This window comes from Nicotiana tomentosiformis, chromosome 6, assembly GCF_000390325.3.
Source record: "Nicotiana tomentosiformis chromosome 6, ASM39032v3, whole genome shotgun sequence".
Classification (NCBI taxonomy): Eukaryota; Viridiplantae; Streptophyta; class Magnoliopsida; order Solanales; family Solanaceae; genus Nicotiana; species Nicotiana tomentosiformis.
Genome location: NC_090817.1, coordinates 138674237 through 138682445, shown reverse-complemented (window position 1 = coordinate 138682445; position 8209 = coordinate 138674237).

Sequence of the window (8209 nt, the reverse complement as noted above, 5' to 3'; positions counted from 1 at the left end):
GGAATATTGGCTATTAGGCGGGCAGGAGATTTGATGCAACAGAGATGAGTTGCTTGATATGAAGAAGGATACAACATGACTCTAGGTTGGATTGTATTATCATATCTTTAGTTGATGTCCATGAGGAGTGAACAAACTTGTTCAGTTGGTTAATGAGCACCGGCACAGGATGGGTTACTGATTTTGTACTAATTGTACTCAGTACAGCGACGTTGGAAGATGTAGACATGTAATTTCCACGGGTGGGTTATCTCCTGTGAGCAGGTTAGCGGTTGCATGGTTGACGAAGTTCTGCGAAGAATTCTACTGGCTATTTAGGAAGCGGTCGAATATGTGCATGTGGCTAGTGATTCAGAGTGGCTATGAAGAGTTTAACAGAAAGGTTTCGAGGAATTTGGTGGGTTGATTGTGAAAGATCATGTCAACGATGAAGAAAGAATCTTGGTGGGTTCTAGAGTTATGTAATGGTAGCTTCAAGCTAAGTGGGAGAAGTCCACCGCCTACAGTTGGATTGCATGATCGTCTATTTGTGAGATTTCTAGTTATCGGCATATTGGTGGGATATTATGACTAAGGAAGAGGTTCATCAGTGGTGATTTGGGCAAAGAATTTGAGGAATGTGTGCTATAATTGGCCTTATCGATTCATATTCAGGCTTTGGGAAGACTTAGAGTTTATGTTTTGTGTAGATGTGATGTACAAGGAAAGTGATTCAGCCGGGTGCTTATTGAGAGAGTGTCCTTATGCTAGCAGAGCCTTGGAGTTTAATCGTATTTGGGAACAAGTCAGAGTGGGTGACTCTCAATAACGGTCTTAGTGGATTCATAAGTTAAAGTACGGTGCCTAAGGATTTCAAGCTTGTAGTATGGTTAAGTATCGAGCTTTTGCAGCAGATTAAGAAAGGGGCTTGGAGTGTTCTACGTTATCTTCGAGTTGTGGTGTAGCATTGGAGGAATGGAAGAAAATAACTTCAGATTCATAGAGGGATTTTTCAAAATAGGGGTACCAGTTGAAGATGCGAACATGCACACAAGGAGGGTATGAGATGGTTCGTGGGATTTGGGATAGCGTGGTCTCGTGAAGTAAGGTCACTCGGGATGAGTGCGAATTTAGGTTAGTGGTGTAATGAATGGAGCTATTATTATTTCTAAGGCAAGTAAGAATAAATTGGGAAAAGAAAGGTCGACTAACAATGGTTGAATTGGCATGATAGTGGCAATGATCAGTTCCTTCAGCGCATTGAATTATGCATGTGATTTGTGGCGGTACGTGCGAGGCTTGACGGCCGTCGTAATTGATTTTATTTGGAGGAATTCAAGTATTATGGCATGTTATGTGTAGATGGATCCCGGAAGAAGTATGGTGGTTTAGACCACTACTTGGGCTTGGTATTTTCTGCGGATATGGGAATTCAGTCACGTGTTGCAATGGTTCTCTTGAAAAGAGTTAAGTATAAGGTTTCTATATGATAAAGTGTTTGCCCTATTAGTGGTTCGGGAGTTATGATGGAATTTTTGTACTCCTGCACATTGGCGTGATTAAGTGCATCAAGCAGCGTGGGATTCGAAAGTTAAGGATTCAGGATTTGCAGTTCGGTGCTGACAAGGATGTCATGAGCTCGGATGAGCAGGAAAGGGATTTAGATGCTTAAAGCAAGATGGTATTGTTTTTGGCGTCACCCAAGGCCGATGTCATGTGTAAGAGGCCCTGTGTATTAAATTGTGGATTATTGATTTGCTTTACAACTTTAGTACGGTCGGTGGTATGAATGTGCTGACTCGTTGTCTGGTGTGGAAGGTCGTGGGAGCGTGTCCCACGGGAAGGTTGTATAAGAGTGGCATGTAGCCACATGCCTGAGTGAATATTGAAACCAAGTATGAAGATTGTGACGATATCGCTAATTCGAGAATATATGCCTGGAGGGCGCTCGATTCATTTGGTTGTGGACTGTGAAAGTTTGTTCTGGTTATGATGGTTGTTCTTGTGTATTATGGGAAAAAGGGTTATTATGGATCGTTGAAAGGTTATTAGCCTAGTACGGTGCGATCAGAATCAGCTTGAGGTCTGTGGATGGATTTAAATATTAATATGGGCTCTATATCAGGCCAGATGAGTTCATTTCAGCATAGCGCTCCTTATGGAGGAGTATTCAAACGTTGGACGTCGTTTCGTCGATGGCTGTTTCATGTAATACTATATTGTGCCTTGTGAGCTATGAAACAGCTTGATAAATTTTTTATGTGTTGAGGTTCCGCGTAGCGATGATGTTATATGAGCAGGATGGCTCTCGAGATTCAGATCATATATAGCACCGTAGTTGTGCTTGAGTTTTATAGCGTATAGCACTATCTGTCTCCCCAGGGATGGTATTATGCACTTAGCGTGCTTGTGGCCGATATTCGGGTATTTTGTAATAATGAGCATTCTAGCTCAGTAAGTATCTCCTTATATAGATTTTATGTGTGGATCGGGTGGCACGCCGCCACAGGCATGTTGTTTGGATCGGGTTACGCGCCGCAACAGTGTGATGTTGAGTACAATTCCCTATATTATATTTTGTGTGTTTTGTGTCCCATTTTTTGAGGAAGGTTCATGAAACCTTTTCGGTTGTCTAATTAGTTACGTGGGTTGAGTAATCCTTTCTAGAGTTCATTTTCCTTATGTATCACGTTCAAGTTGGTAGCTTGTTGGCACATTGTGGCATCACATGAAACTTTTGATCGTGTCTGAGGTGGCTTATTTCCTGAGCAGCTTATACTGGGTGAGATAAGACTATTGGATCCGGGATCAGTGCGATCGGATTATGTAAAGTATAGTAAAGAGCAAATACCATTATTTGGTTATAATGGGGTGATGATACTAGTCAGGAGGAGAGACTCAATGATTTGTTGACTCGGCAATCGGTTATGAATTTCTACACGTCCCTTCCGTCTTGGCGGTATTGCAAGAGTTGGAACCAGACTTATATATGTCATGAGGTGCATAGTGAGCATCCGATTCGGGGAATGTCAGCTATTATGATAAGAGAATGTTATTATGGTCATACGAATATTGCGGTGCATGGTGTGAATTCAGCAAAGATATGCAGTAATGTTCCGGTACATCGTGTGGTGATTGATACGGTGTTCGTATGTTGGAAGCATGCCTGGAAGAGAATTTCTGATGTTGGAACTGGGCTCTAAGGCTTATTTGCCTAAATAAAAGAGAATATCTTCATATTTGATCAAGCTAATGTGCTCAACTGAGTTGTGGTAGCACGGGTAGGTGCACGAGGTGGTAAACAGTGATTTCAGACAACTTCAGCGCACTTCTTAACACATTCTAGGACGAACGTATGTTTAAGTAGGAGAGAATGTAATGACCCGACCTATCGTTTTGAGCCCAAGCACGTCGTTCAGCATTTTGAGGCCATGAGTAGCTTCACTTCAGGTATTATGACTTGTACGCTTGGTCAGAATTGAATTTCGGGAAGTTTGGAGTTGATTTCGAAAGAAAATTCTAAGTTCGGATGCTTTAAGTTGGAGGAATTGACTAAAGTGTGATTTTGAGTAAACGACCTCGAAATCAGGATTTGAAGGTTCCAATAGGTTCGTATGATGATTTTGGATTTGGGCTTGTGTCCGGATCAGGTTTTGGATGAGCCGGGAGTGTTTCGGCGCCTATTGTGGAAGTTGGCATTTTGGAAAAATTTCATAAATTTGGGTTGAAGTGCATTTCAATGTTATCAATGTCCGTTTGGGATTTCGAGTCTGGGAATAGCTCCGTATGGTGATTCTGGAATTGGGAGCGCATCCAGAAGTGGATTCGGAGGCCCGTAGGTCATTTTGGAGTCATTTGGCTAAAGCTAGAAATTTAAAGGTTTTTCAGAAGTTTGATCGGAAGTGAACTTTTTGATATCAGGGTCGGAATCTGATTCCGGAAGTTGGAGTAGGTCCGTAATGTTAATTATGACTTGTGTGCAAAATTTGAGGTCAATCGGACGTGATTTGATAGGTTTCAGCATCGATTGTAAAAGTTTGATGTTTCGAAGTTCATTAAGTTTGAATTGGGGTGCGATTCATGATCTCGATATTGTTTGATGAGATTTGAGGTCTCGAGCAAGTTCGTAGTGTGTTATGGGACTGGTTTGTATGATTGGTTGGGGTCTCGGGAGCCCCAGGTGTGTTTCGGGGTGGTTTCAGACCAAATTCCCCTTGTTTATGATTGCTGGTTTTTGGTGTTTTGGTTGTGCATTGCGATCGCGTAGACGGGCACGCGATCGCATAGTGCTGACTGGGAGCTGGCGAAGTTGTTCTTTGCGATCGCAGGGGAAAGTACGCGATCGCGGAAGGCATTGGTCTGAGGCATGGGAGGTTGTGCTTCGCGTTCGCGTAAAAAGGATCACGTTCGCGAAGGTCTAGCCCGGTGTGCTTTGCGTTCGCATAAAAAAGATCGCATTCGTGTAAGAGTAATGCTGGGGCAGTGACTCATGTGCTTCGCGAACGTGAGGAAGGTTACGCGTTCGCAAAGAAGAAGGGCAGCATCTGGGCATATTGTTTTAAACGGGAGTTTGGCCTTTTCATTTCATTTTCATCCATGGGAGCCGACCAAGGAACGATTTTGGAGCTCCGCCTTCATCATCTATGTCAAGGTAAGTGATTCCCACCTATTGCAAGTTAAATACTTGGCCTATATATGGATTTAAATATAGAAATTAGTAGAAATTATGGGGTCTTTGGTAGAAAATCTAGAATTTGGTATTTGTGGATTTTGACCACGAATTTGGGCATGGAATTGGAAGTGAATAATATATTTGAGTTTGTGGGGATATGGGTAATGGTTATCTTCGAAATTTTTTGGAATCCGGGCACGTGGGCCCGAAGGCGATTTTACTGATTTTTCGAGCGGAATTGGAAATGGTAGTAAATTGATTAATTATGATTATTAGAGTATATTTTGATTGAGTGCAACTTATTTGACTAGTTTTGGAGCAACGTGCATCGGTTTGAGGTGTTAGGGAGGCTTTGGAACCGATTATGGAACGTCGGAGCAGGTAAGTCTCCTTGTTAACCTTGTAAGAGGGAATTAACCTCATAGGTGAATTAAATAAATGTATGTACCTAATTGTGGGTGTTACGTACGTACGAGGTGACGAGAGTCCATATGAAGCTACTATTATGCTATTGTCCGGGTAGTTTAGGACCAGTATCATGCTATACTTGGAATGTTTGTGCCCTTACTTGCTAATATAATCACTTAGTCATGATAGAAATTGATAAAAGAATTGTATAAGGTTAAATTCACTACTTGAAGGTTTGTATGAAATATTTGACTGTAAATGAGAAACTTGTGTTTTCTTGAATGAAATTGTTATTTGTGGAACGGGCCGAACGCCCCGGCAGATTAAATAGATGCATCTATGATTCACGCCATTCGACCCTCTGGAAGTGCACAGTTTAAATATTATGTTGGATCGGGTTGTACGACCTCGGCATGAATTGCGCATGCTTGTATTGCTTGCCTTGAAATTTATGACAATTGATATGGTCCCATTGGCCGGAGATATAAATTGTTAAAACATAGAAAATAAATTTTGATATTCCTTAATTATAAAAGAATTTCTTGCTTACTTCAAAATAATGAGCTTACAGCCGTCCTACGAAATTTATACTTAACCATACCATTGGTATTTTAATTATAGCCCATAGTAAGTGTCTGAGTCGACCCCTCGTCACTACTTCTTTGGGGTTAGGCGAGATACTTACTGGGTACGTATTGATTTTCGTACTCATACTACACTTGATGCACATTTTGTTGTGCAGACACATATATTATTGGCCTTGTGGGCACAACGGCGTGGTCGATACGAGGACTTAGGTGAGCTGCATTTTATGAGAGGATTCGCAGCCAGTAGAGTCTCTTTCAGAGTACTTGTACTTACATTTTTCCTGTCCAAATTTATATTCCGGACAGTTATTGTATTTTATTTTATTTCCTAGTAAATGCTCATGCACTTGTGACACCGGGTTCTAAGATGATTATGGGATATTTAGTTTTGAAATTGGAAAACTTTATTATTTTCTATAAAGTTTGTATTTGTTACTAGTAAATTGAAGGAAATTCATGTTTTCAGAAATACTAAAATGAGAATTTAATTAATTATTTAGTGTTGTCTTGCCTGGCAGTGGTGTCCGGCGCCATCACGGCCTTTAATGAATTTTGGGCCGTGACAGAATAATTCTTATTTAAGAAGATTAAAAGAAAAGAGTTGACTAGAGAATTGACTTTTGAGCAAACGACCCCGCAATAGAGTTTTGATTATTCCAATAGCTTCGTATGGTGATTTCGGACTTAGGCATATGCCCGGAATTGGAGTTGGAAGTCCATATAATAATTCAGTGCATTTTGGCGAAATTAGAAAGTTGTTGTGTGCTAATTATATTAATTTGTGTGCAGACGAAAACTATTAATATGATGGATATCAATTGAATATGATAATAAGTGTAAGAGGCATATTATAAGTGATGTATGGTCTAAGAAGAGCCCCAAGGCTAAGTCAAGTTGGAAATTACACGATGGGGTAAAGTTTCAAGTGAGTTCGCACAAGACCTAAATTCAAACGGGCATAACTCTCAGGATATGAAGAGTTATATGGTGTATAACCTATCCAACGAAAGGTCTATGTGTCTAGTCTCTAATGCTTCAAACCATTTGTCATTTGTAGATTCTTAGAAGCAGTTATGACCTTTTTACTAATGAGTGGCAGAAAAGCTACGCAAGCCTTGCGTAGCCTACGCAGCATAGCAGCGTAGCCTACGCACCATTGCGTAGGCAAATCCAGCATCTTCCAACTGAAGGGGGATAGAAGTCTACCCTACGTAGCCTTTGTGTGTAGCCTACACAGGAGGCTATGCAGCTTCAAGGGGCATTTTAAAGGGGCTGAAACAAGGGGTTTAGAGAGAGAAAACATTAATTCTTCAACTTGGAATTGATTTCTAGAGAGAATGAGGAGCTCTTCCGCCATGGATACACTTCAAGGTAAGTTGTTTTGGCACAAGGATGATTATATAATATCATTTAGTGATAACACTAACATTTTTATGGATCAAATCCATAGGAAATGGGTTAAAACTTCAAGAACACCAAAAGGAGGACAAGTGAGATTCTTCCACCAAGAGGTAATCCCTTCACTTGAGCTTCATATATATGTCATATTGGAGTATGGGTAGCATGTTTATGAGTTTAGTTTGCTATTAAATGTTTTGAAAGGAGTTGAAATTGAAGAACTTGAGATTTAAAAGGTTTCATTTGAACTTTGAAACTTCGAAAAGGATTGAGAAATGCTATAATAACTTATGAAATCTATATGTAACCGCGTCGCATGTATGTTTCGCGAGCGGGGTAATTTCCTTAAAAAGCTACAAGCTGAATTTCCCTTATTTTGAAAAGAATCAAGAAAGAGACATAATTTTTAAATGTTAAATTTATATTTGACCGCCTCGCAAGTATGATCCGTGAGTGGGGAGATTCCTTAAATTTATATATGACCGCGTCACACATATGATTCGCGAGCAGGGTATTTCCTTCTACTACTCTTATGGGATCGGGCCGTTCGCCTCGGCAGGATTTATGTACCACACTCTCATGGGAGCGGGCCGTTCGCCTCAGTAGGTTAATAGATGCATCGATGGTTTGCGTTGTTCGACCCTCGGCAGTGCACCATTTATTTTTATGTTGGATCGGGCCCCTCGACATTTCCTATATATATATATATATATATATATTATCCTCATGGAATCGTGCATAACATTTGGAAAGAAGCCGGTGTATCTGAGGTTTTTCCCTGATTTGGATTATGACAACCTCTTTGATGAAATCCACTATACCTATTTATATGCTCCGGTTACGGAGGGAACTTGCTAGTTGCAAGCTTGAGTAAATTGTAAAGAGAAAAATTGTATCATGTATTTTATACTTGTTTGTTTCATATATTTACTCTATCTCGTATTCATTCACTTCTTTACTGTACTATATATTATTGGACCACTAGTAAGCGTCGAAGTCGACCCCTCGTCACTACTTATTCTGGGTTAGGCGGGATACTTACAAGGTACGCGTTGATTTACGTACTCATACTACACTTGCTGCATACTTTGTTGTGCAAACACATATATATCATTGACCTTGTGGGCGCAGCGACGTGGTTAATACGGGGACTTAGGTGAGCTGC